The sequence below is a fragment of the Triticum dicoccoides genome, chromosome 3B, assembly GCF_002162155.2.
Source record: "Triticum dicoccoides isolate Atlit2015 ecotype Zavitan chromosome 3B, WEW_v2.0, whole genome shotgun sequence".
Classification (NCBI taxonomy): Eukaryota; Viridiplantae; Streptophyta; class Magnoliopsida; order Poales; family Poaceae; genus Triticum; species Triticum dicoccoides.
Genome location: NC_041385.1, coordinates 228,371,184 through 228,383,082, shown reverse-complemented (window position 1 = coordinate 228,383,082; position 11,899 = coordinate 228,371,184).

Here is an 11,899-nt window from a genome sequence, read left to right as displayed (position 1 = left end):
TTAATAAAACACATCCTTCCAAGTGCCAAATACAACCCGGTGATCGCTCTCTAACAGGGCGATGAGGAGAGGATCGCCGGGTAGGATTATGCTATGCGATGCTACTTGGAGGACTTCACTCTACTCTCTTCTACATGCTGCAAGACGGAGGCTGCCAGAAGCGTAGTCTTCGATAGGACTAGCTATCCCCCTCTTATTCTGGCATTCTGCAGTTCAGTCCACCGATATTGCCTCCTTACACATATACCCATGCATAAGTAGTGTAGCTCCTTGCTTGCGAGTACTTTGGATGAGTACTCACGGTTGCTTTCTTCCCCCTTTCCCCCTTTCCTTTCTTTCTGGTTGTCGCAACCAGATGCTGGAGCCCAGGAGCCAGACGCCACCGTCGACGACTACTACTACACTGGAGGTGCCTACTACTACGTGCAGGCTGCAGACTACTACACTCGAGGCCCCTGGCTTGTATTATGATGCTTGTATGACTTATTTATGTTTTAGAGTTGTGTTGTGATATCTTCCCGTGAGTCCCTGATCTTGATCGTACATGTTTGCGTGCATGATTAGTGTACGATTGAATCGGGGGCGTCACATCGAGTTTATCCCTTTTCGTCTCTTGCAGGAAAATAAACAGGAATTATGCAAAAGAGTATTAAGCCTTGAGCAGGAGATCGAGGACCTAAAGGAGCAAAATATTATACTCAAGCGTAAATTGAGGAACAAGACTACATCATCAACATCTCCTACTTCACCACCTCCGAGGACATAATCACATGGGTATGGGCACTCCCCTTGGCAACTGCCAAGCTTGGGAGAGGTGCCCCGGTATCGTATCACCATCACACTCCTATCTTTACCGTTTTATTTAGTTTGATCCTTTTAGTAGTATCTTGATCTAGTAGATTGAAGTTTCGATATCAAGTAGTTTTGAGTTTTGCTTTGTGATCTCTTTTTGTAATCGAGTCCGTGAGTTATCTATAATAAAGATTAGTGTTGAGTCAAGGGCTTTTATATGTTGCTATGATCTTGAGGAAGTAGAAAGAATAAAAGAGTTCATATTGATCTTATGGTTAGTGATGACTTCACACATAGAAAGTATGAGGCATAAAAAATGTTGAGAGTTGATAAACGTAGTTTTGGTCATCGTTGCAATTAATAGGAAGTGATGAGGAAATAGGGGTTCACATATAAATATATTATCTTGGACACCTTTTATAATTGGGAGCACTCGTTAAGTATGACATGCTAAAAGAGTTGACGTTGGACAAGCAAGACAACATAATGGTTTATGTTTTCGCACATCTCAGTTAAAGTATATTGTCATTGACCTTCCAAACATGTTGAGCTTGCCTTTCCCCCTCATGCTAGCCAAATTCCTTGCACCAAGTAGAGATACTACTTGTGCTTCCAAATTTCCTTAAACCCAGTTTTGCCATGAGAGTCCACCATACCAACCTATGGATTGAGTAAGATCCTTCAAGTAAGTTGTCATGCTGCAAGTAATAAAAATTGCTATCTAAATATGTATGACTTATTAGTGCAGAGAAAATAAGCTTTGTACGATCTTGTTGTGGAAGTAATAAAAGCGACAGACTGCATAATAAAGGTCCACATACAACGGGCAATATAAAGTGACGTTCTTTTGCATTAAGATTTTGTGCATCAACCCTAAACACACATGACAACCTCTGCTTCCCTCTACAAAGGGCCTATCTTTTACTTTATGTTTTTACTTTATGCTTGAGTCAAGGTGATCTACACCTTTCCCTTTTTCATTTTATCCTTTGGCAAGCTCCTCGTGTTTGAAAGATCATGATATATATATCCAATTGGATGTAAGTTAGCATGGGCTATTATTGTTGACATCACCTGAAGGTGAATACGTTGGGAGGCAACACAATAAGCCCCTATCTTTCTCAGTGTCCGGCTGAAACTCCATAACTACAAGTATTGCGCGAGTGTTAGCAATTATAGAAGATTACAAGATAATTGAGTATGTGAACTTGCTGAAAAGCTCTATTGTTGACTCTTTCTGATGTTATGGTAAATTGCAATTACTTCAATGACTGAGATTATAGTTTGTTAGTTCTCAATGAAGTTTTTGAACCATACTTGACATTGTGAATTGATTGTTACTTGAGCATAAGAAATCATATGATAAAATCTATATATGTTGCTGTTTTAAGAATGATCATGATGCCCTCATGTCCGTATTTTATTTTTATCGACACCTCTATCTCTAAACATGTGGACATATTTTTTGATTTTGGCTTCCGCTTGAGGACAAGCGAGGTCTAAGCTTGGGGGAGTTGATACCTCCATTTTGCATCATGCTTTTATATCAATATTTATTGCATTATGGGCTGTTATTACACATTATATCTCAATACTTATTGCTATTCTCTCTTATTTTACAAGGTTTACCATGAAGAGGGGGAATGCCGGCAGTTGGAATTCTGGCTGGAAAAGGAGCAAACATTGGAAACCTATTCTGCACTGCTCCAAAAGTCCAGAAACTCCACGAAACATGTTTTTGGAATTTATAAGAATTATTGAGCAAAAGAAATACATCAGGGGGCCCACACCTTGGCTAGGAGAGTGGGGGTGCGCCCCCTGTCTCCTGGGCCCCCTGGTGGGCCTCCGGTGTCCATCTTCTGCTATATGAGAGCTTTTACCCTGGAAAAAATCGTGGGCAAGCTTACGGGACGAAACTCCGCCGCCATGAGGCAGAACCTTGGCGGAATCAATCTAGAGCTCCGGCAGAGCTGTTCTGCCGGGGACACTTCCCTCCGGGAGGGGGAAATCATCACCAATGTCATCACCAACTATCCTCTCATCGGGAGGGGGTCAATCTCCATCAACATCTTCACCAGCACCATCTCCTCTCAAAATCCTAGTTCATCTCTTGTATCCAATTTTGTATCAAAACCACAAATTGGTACCTGTGGGTTGCTAGTAGTGTTGATTACTCCTTGTAGTTGATGCTAATTGGTTTACTTGGTGGAAGATCATATGTTCAGATCCTTAATGCATATTATTACCCCTCTGATTATGAAAATGAATATGCTTTGTGAGTAGTTACGTTTGTTCCTGAGGACATGGGTGAAGTCTTGCTATTAGTAGTCATGTGAATTTGGTATTCGTTCGATATTTTGATGAGACGTATGTTGTCTTTTCCTCTAGTGGTGTTATGTGAACGTCGACTACATGACACTTCACCTTATTTGGGCCTAGAGGAAGGCATGGGGAAGTAATAAGTAGATGATGGGTTGCTAGAGTGACAGAAGCTTAAACCCTAGTTTATGCGTTGCTTCGTTAGGGGCTGATTTGGATCCATATGTTTAATGTCGTGGTTAGGTTTACCTTAATACTTCTTTTGTAGTTGCGGACGCTTGCAATAGGGGTTAATCATAAGTGGGATGCTTGTCCAAGTAAGGGCAGTAACCAAGCATCGGTCCACCCACATATCAAATTATCAAAGTACCGAACGCGAATCATATGAATGTGATGAAAACTAGCTTGACGATAATTTACTTGTTACTCATTACTATTTATCTTATCACAAAACTATCTATTTCCTACAATTTCAGTGCTTGCAGAGAAAACCTTACTGAAAACCGCTTATCATTTCCTTCTGCTCCTCGTTGGGTTGGACACTCTTACTTATCGAAAGGACTACGATAGATCCCCTACACTTGTGGGTCATCAAGCACCAAAGGCCCTTCATCGGTGAACCCAGTGTGGTAAACTATATGGAAGCTGAAAGTACCAAGTAAGATCAAAATGTATATGTGGCAAGCACTACGTGGCGTGATCCCGGGGATGGGAGTTCTTGCTCACAGACACATAAAGGTATCTCCACAATGCCCTATCTGTCGAGAGGGGGCCGAGGACATCCGGCATCTATTATTCACATGTATTAGGGCGAGGAAAGTGTGGAAGGCACTTGGCATTATGGATGAAATAGAGAAAGCTCTCCTTGTGTATCGGTCTGGTTCAGTTGTTTTGGAGGAGATTCTAAGGTGGCCAGTTCAGAGATCACCAATACTGGGTCACCTGGGTCTCCAAGAAGTAGTTGCGGTTGGTGCATGGTATATTTGGTGGGAACGTAGGGAAGCAAAGAAGGGTGCTACTGTGAAGAATCCCATCGATTCAAGATTCTCAATTCATGCAATTGCATCAAATCATACTGGTCGGATTCCAGAAAATATTACTTTTTTGAGCGATGGGTGAAACCGACACCAGGATCGTACAAGGTAAACACATATGCTTCTTTTTTTGAAGATGGCTCGGGAGCGATCACTGCTATTATCAGAGACTCTCGAGGACAGGCAATAGCGGGGGCTACAGAGCTCTTCGCTCATGCTCAGGATGCTGCTTCAGCAGAAGTGCTAGCACTACAGCGTGGCTTGTTGCAGGCCTGTGAGAAAAACTGCTCAAGAGTGACTATGGAATCAGACTGACTAGAAATTATAGAAGCATGTAATGGTGAGAAGGAAATTAGAGCACCGTACTCAGCATTATTAGCTGACTGTTTTCAAGTGGCCCATGAAATACCAACCGTGAAGTTATTGTACTGTCCTAGGGAATCAAATACTTTTGCACACTTTATAGCTAGACATGCGTATGATATGCAGTTAGAGTTCTCCTACGAGGATGAGCCTCCAGGTTTTTTATTACCGCATGTAATGAAGGATGTAACCTTTTCAGTTATGCAATAAAGTGCCAATAGATTTCAAAAAAATAAATAGCGCCAACCACGTATTAAAAAAAGAGCGCCAACTGTGCCTGCCCCAAGCGTGAGGAGAAAACAGATCAGATCTCGATCCCAACTTTCCCCGACCTTCGCTGCCCTAGTTCTCGATTCCCTCTTTCCCCGATCTTCGCCGCCCTAGTTTTCGATCCCTAGTTTCCCCAATCTCGACTCTCGGAGTTTGCTGAGAAGATCCAGATCATGATGATACACCTAGTGGCTGAAAACATGAAGATCAGGAAGATCCCAGATCATGATGATACACAATCCAGGAACATACCAGCTGCTGAGAAGAATAAGGCCCTAGTGCCTGAAATGGAAGAAGAAGAGGAAGCCCAAGTGCTCAAAAAGTTGAAGCCCAAGATCCCAGATCATGATGATACACACCTAGTGGCTTAAAACATGACGATCAGGAAGGATGCAGGTCTCAGACTTTGGAGACAGCCAGATCCCTATGCTGCAAGAAGGAGGACTGTTGTAGACTACAGTTTCCACACAAAGGAACATCAAGACTTCTATGAGACTGTGCTCCTGGATAAGAAGCCCATATTCAGTGACATGAAATGGGTTGATTCATCATATATTGATGACAATGAAGACCACTTCCCTGGAGTTCATGAAAGCTTCAGGATGAATGGAGTTGATGCCTTTGTGGGTCAGAAATTAACCAAGTGGAATGATGAGCTTATCATGCAATTCTATTCAACAACTCACTTCTACCCATATGGAAAAAAGTATGGATGTCTAAAGGTACAAGGTATCAGTCAACTGTTGCTGAGTGGGCCAAGCTAATCAATGCCCCTGAAGAGCACGAGGATGATACGGATGTGTATGCCAAGCCAAGGAACGGACACAACTCCATGGCACATATGTACAGAGAAATTCCTGATGCAGCTTTGGAACATCACCAGTTTGGTTCTGTCTATTATCTCCTGTCAGGTCTGCCCACAATCAACACCATCCTTAGGCACACATTGTTGCACAAGTCTGGAGATCACATGATGATAAGAGGGCATTCCATCAACTTGCTGCATATGTTTGATGTGCCAGAAAAGTTCAAGGTAATGACATTGATTATAGAGACAATCAAGAGGACAGCCGCTGATCAGAAGAGATCATGTGGGTATGCTCCACACATCCAGATGCTCATAAACTCCAAGATGGGCAAAGGCATATATCTACTAGACAAAGAGCACCTTCCCCTGAGGCCAGACTTTGAGGACAACACAGTTGTCATGGATGCTACAGATCCCACTTCAGTAGAGGCTTAGGAGAAGAGAGAGAAGGCAAAAGCAGAGAAGGCAGCCAAAATACCAAGTGTTGAAGAAGCTTCACAAGTTTTTCTCAAGTCAAAGTAAGACCAAATTGGCTATCTTATTCAAGCCACCTTGAGGATTGAGAAAGGATTGGCCACCCTGACTCGGAATCAAGAAAGTCTTGAGAGGATTTTTGAGACTAAACTTCCTGACTTGGATGTCAAGGTGACAGAGATTCATACTTCTGTGGAGAAGATCCAAGAAGAGCTTGAGGATAAGAGTGAAAATACCACTATAGATGCATATCAAAGGGTGCCCAGAAGGCAGAGGTCTGGAGCAGTGCCAGTGGCAGATACAAGAGCTACAACTTCAGCCCCTGCAGCCACAGCCTCAGTTACCCCTCTAGTTGCAACTCCACCAGCTCCTTTAACCTCTTCAGATGTATTTGTTGCAGGACTCCTCTCCATGCCTCCTCCCGAAGATCAAGCTTAGAGTGCCACATAGCACTATGCATTTTCAAGCTTTTTGGTAACTTGTTGCCAAAGGGGGAGAAAGTGTATAGATCATAGGCTTCGAGAATGAGAGAGAACCTTGCTTCTTTTTGCTTTCTTGCTACTTGTTTGCTTGCTTGCCTGGATGATACTTTATGGTTATGTGTGTGAGATACTTCTATGGTCATGTGTTTGATCATATCATACTTTAATGTTTGTGCTTGAATGATGATTTTATCCTTTTCTCATGTATGATCATTCACTTTGTCTTGGTGATGAGTGTATATTTCATTTACTATCATTTTGAGCGCTCCACCAAGATGTATGTGACATGGAAGAGTAACCCATGTTCCTAATCGATTGTGCATTTGCATTCCAAAGCAAATTTTTAAATAATGCACAAATTTAGGGGGGGCTCTTGCTTATCACATACTTTTCAAAGCAATGATGTATTTCATTCTTATCATCATTTGTCGAAGCTTTGATCTATATGTTGTCATCAATTACCAAAGAGGGGGAGATTGAAAGTGCAACTTAATCCCTGGGTGGTTTTGGTAATTCTTAACAAAATATAGCTCATTGAACTAATACTCTTTCAAGATGATCATTTCAGAAAGTTCAATGACTGGCATGGCATGGACTAGAGATGTGGACCCCTCAAAATGCTAAGGACACATATTGGCAAAAGCTCAAGACTCTACATTTTCATTTTAGTGATCCAAGATCACATTGAGTCCATAGGAAAAGCCAATACTATTAAAAGGGGATGAGGTGTTGCTTAATGGCTTGCTTGCTCAAAATGCTTAGTGATATGCTCCAAAATCCCTCAACCACTTTCTCATTTCCACATATGTCCTAAACCTAAAGTCAAACTCGGCCCCACTGATTTGATCTATCCGGCGCCACCGAGTTCATTTGACATAGCCATAGCCAGAAACCCTAATCAATTCGGTCTCACTGATAGGGATCTCGGTCTCACCGAGATGGGATTGCAAACACTCTGTTTCCCTTTGTAACATTTCATTCAAACCAAGATGAGCGATCAGTCCCACCAAGTTCGCAATGCAAACTCCCTGTTTCCTTTTTGTAACGTTTCAGTCTCACCGAAATGAGCGATCTGTTCCACCGAGTTTGCCTGGCCAACTCTCTGTTTGCCTATTACTGAAATCGGTCTCACCGAGTTCATGTGATCCATCTAATTGAGATCAAGTTATGCCCTAACCCTAGCACATCAGTCCCACCGAGTTGATCATGTCGGTCCTACCGAAAAGCCTAACGTTCACATTTTGAACTGAATTGGTCTGACAGAGTTTCTCTATTCGGTCCCATCGAGTTTGGTAAATTGTGTGTAACGGTTAGATTTTGTGTGGAGGCTATATATACCCCTCCACCCTTCCTCCATTCGTGGAGAGAGCTATCAGAACGTGCCTACACTTCCAACATTCATTTTCTGAGAGAGAACCACGTACTCATGTGTTGAGACCAAGACATTCCAATCCAACCACAAGAATCTTGATCTCTAGCCTTCCCCAAGTTGCTTTCCATTCAAATCATCTTTCCACCACATCCAAATCGGTGAGAGAGAGTTGAGTGTTGGGGAGACTATCATTTGAAGCACAAGAGCAAGGAGTTCATCATCAACACACCATCTATTACCTTTTGGAGAGTGGTGTCTCCTAGATTGGTTAGGTGTCACTTGGGAGCCTCCGTCAAGATTGTGGAGTTGAACCAAGGAGGTTGTACGGGCAAGGTGATCGCCTACTTCGTGAAGATCTACCTAAGTGAGGCAAGTCCTTCATGGGCGATGGCCATGGTGGGATAGACAAGGTTGCTTCTTCATGGACCCTTCGTGGGTGGAGCCCTCCGTGGACTCGCGCAACCGTTACCCCTCGTGGGTTGAAGTCTCCATCAACGTGGATGTACGATAGCACCACTTATCGGAACCACACCAAAAATCTCCGTGTCTACATTGCGTTTGCTCCCTCCAAACTCCTCCCCTTTACCTTCATATGCAATGATTTACATTCCGCTGTTATATTCTTAGAATTGCATGTGTAGGTTGATTGCTTGACTTGTACTAAGTTGCTAAAATCTTCCAAGACTAAAAATTGGAAAAATGCTAGATTTTTATTTGGTCAAGTAGTCTAATCACCCCCCTCTAGACATACTTTCGATCCTATAGTGATGCATTCAATAACGCAAACGATAAAATTGTTAATATCGTATGTGATGTACTTGCTAACGGAAACGTTTTCCTTGGAGCAACTATGTGGGATGTATATACGAACGGAAACGTTTAGCGGTGACTGACTGTCTGGGATGTACTTACGACCGGAAACGATTTCTCCTGTATAATTGTATTTTTTAGCACTATTGTATGTATAACCATATTTGATCGCTCACCAGTCGCACACGACCTCATTTTGCCGAGCGTGTGTGCCAGGAGGGCATATCCCCGACAGTTTCTAGGTCATGTGGGAAGGACCCCCCCTATCGCCCACACTCACTTGACGACGATTCCAAATACCATCGCGGAAAGGGGTTAAAAACAGTTTGTATAGCACCTCGTTGTACCAGTGTAAGTGTCAAAAACGCTCTTATATTATGGGACAGAGAAAGTATTTGTTTAATAAAATATATGTTGTTATTTCAGAAAAATACACGTGGGTCGTTGGATCTTTAATGCATGACCCAAATTGACCAAGTGACAGCTCAGACCAAATGTCCCTCGCCGGCTCCAGCCAGGCTAACTAGGGTCATGTTATAACAATCAAATGTAACTATCCCTAATGTTTAGACGCCTTCTACCGTTGTCGCGCCGGGAACTGAACCACCACGGGGAAACATACTTTTCATCGCCAATCATGCGATCGCCCCTAGCCACGTTACCACTCTGTGCTCGTACCCGTCGACCAAGAAAACTGTTGCGGAAGCTCGAAACGCCACCACAAATTCGAATAGCCCCCCTGGAGATGGTCGCGCTGCAGCATCGCCGGTCGTCGAGCTTTTTTAGCGGTCGGGCGTCGTCCAATCTACCGACCAGAGCACCGCCGAATCGCTGCCCCATTCGGAGCTCCAGAGCACTCAAACATTGGATTTCATGTTCAATTGCTTTTCAAATTTTTGGGCTCCAGTTTTTGGGCATATGAAAAAGCACCAGCCATGGGGAAAATATCATGTGCTACTGGCTCTTTATGTGATACTGTGATATAGACTCCTCAGCGGTTGGATCTTCAGATCTGATGACTCCTCGGAGGTCTTGAACATTTTACAAAAAAAAAGATCCAAGAGTCTCAAAATTGCGCGTAGATACAACAGTTTCTCGGATGTCGTTGGATCTAAGATCCAATGGCTCCAAAAGCATGTATCACGGTATCACCTACGGGCCAGTAGCACCTAATATTTTTAGCAGCCACAATGCACAAACACCTTCTCTTCTAGCCTATAACTGTTTTTGCTTCACTAAGTTTTACGTCATCTGTTGAAGATGCTTTAAGACTCTAGAGTAGAAGTAGCAGGATACACTATAGTTGGCCAAATGGGCGGGCTAACCAGGCCGACCCGTGAGCATGCCGGCACGGCCCGACATGGGCCAGGCACGGCACGGGCTAAACGGGCCAGACCCGACACGTGGCATGCCCTGGTCCGTGCTTGGGCTGCTAGCCTGAGCACGCGGGCCGGCACGGCACGACCCGATCACGGTTTATTTATTTTTCTATACATCTCTATATGACCCAATGATACATCTCCAACATATCTATAATTTATGAAGCATCCCGGCGCTCTCCATGATAACGAGGGAGTAGTTCACCCTCGGGGCTGAGGGTATGTACCCGTAGCTATGTGTTTGATCTCTCTCTCTCTCTCTCTCTCTCTCTCTCTCGTGTTCTCTCTCGTGTTCCCTCTATGGCATGATCTAGATGTATCCCGAGCTTTGCTATTATAGTTGGATCTTATGATGTTTCTCCCCCCTCTACTCTCTTGTGATGAATTGAGTTTCCCTCTTGAAGTTATCTTATCGGATTGAGTCTTTTATGAGAACACTTGATGTATGTCTTACCGTGTTTATCTGTGGTGACAATGGGATATCATGTGCTACTTGATGTATGTTTTGGTGACCAACTTGCGGGTTCCGCCCATGAACCTATGCATATGGGTTGGCACACGTTCTTGACTCTCCGGTAGAAACTTTGGGGCACTCTTTGAAGTACCTTTGTGTTGGTTGTATGAATCTGAGATTGTGTGATGCATATCGTATAATCATGCCCACGGATACTCGACGTGACAATGGAGTATCTAGGTGACATTAGGGTTTTGGTTGATTTGTGTCTTAAGGTGTTGTTCTAGTACGAACTCTTTTATAGATTGATCCGAAAGAATAACTTTGAGGTGGTTTCGTACCCTACCATAATCTCGACGTTTGTTCTCCGCTATTAGTGGCTTTGGAGTGACTCTTTGTTGCATGTTGAGGGATTGTTATATGATCTATCTATGTTATTATTGTTGAGAGAACTTGCGCTAGTGAAAGTATGAACCCTAGGCCTTGTTTCCTATCATTGCAATGCCGTTTACGCTCACTTTTATCATTAGTTACCTTGCTGTTTTCATTATTTCAGATTACAAAAACCTATATCTACTATCTATTTTGCACTTGTATCTTCATCTCTTCGCCGAACTAGTGCACCTATACAATTTACCATTGTATTGGGTGTGTTGGGGACACAAGAGACTCTTTGTTATTTGGTTGCAGGGTTGTTTGAGAGAGACCATCTTTATCCTACGCCTCCCACGGATTGATAAACCTTAGGTCATCCACTTGAAGGAAATTTGCTACTGTCCTACAAACCTGTGCACTTGCAGGCCCAACAACGTCTACAAGAAGAAGGTTGTGTAGTAGACAGCAAGCTCTTTTCTGGCGCCGTTGTCGGGGAGGTGAGTGCTTGAAGGTATATCTTTAGATCTTGCAATCGAATCTTTCGTTTCTTGTTTTATCACTAGTTTAGTTTATAAAAGAACACTACAAAAAAATGGAGTTAAGTTTGTCTCGTACGCTTCGTCTTTTTAATATCTTTCGTGAGTATGATGAAAAGGAGAATTGTGCTCAAGTGCTAGAAGACGAAATCTATAGAATGTTTGATACTAAATCTTTGAATGATGAGCATAATTGCAATGTTGTTAGTATGAACTCATTGAATATCCTTAGTACTAATGATGGTTGCTCTAGGCATGATGAAAATATATCTTATGAGCATGTCAACTTTTGTGGAGTGCATGTTTGCATGAAAACACCAAATAGAGAAGATATATATTGCAAGAGGCATAAGCATTTAGAAACTAAATGGTTGCATGAAAGGCTAGGTGTGAGTGCTGAAAATTTAAAATTCCTTTGCCGTACTTGTGAA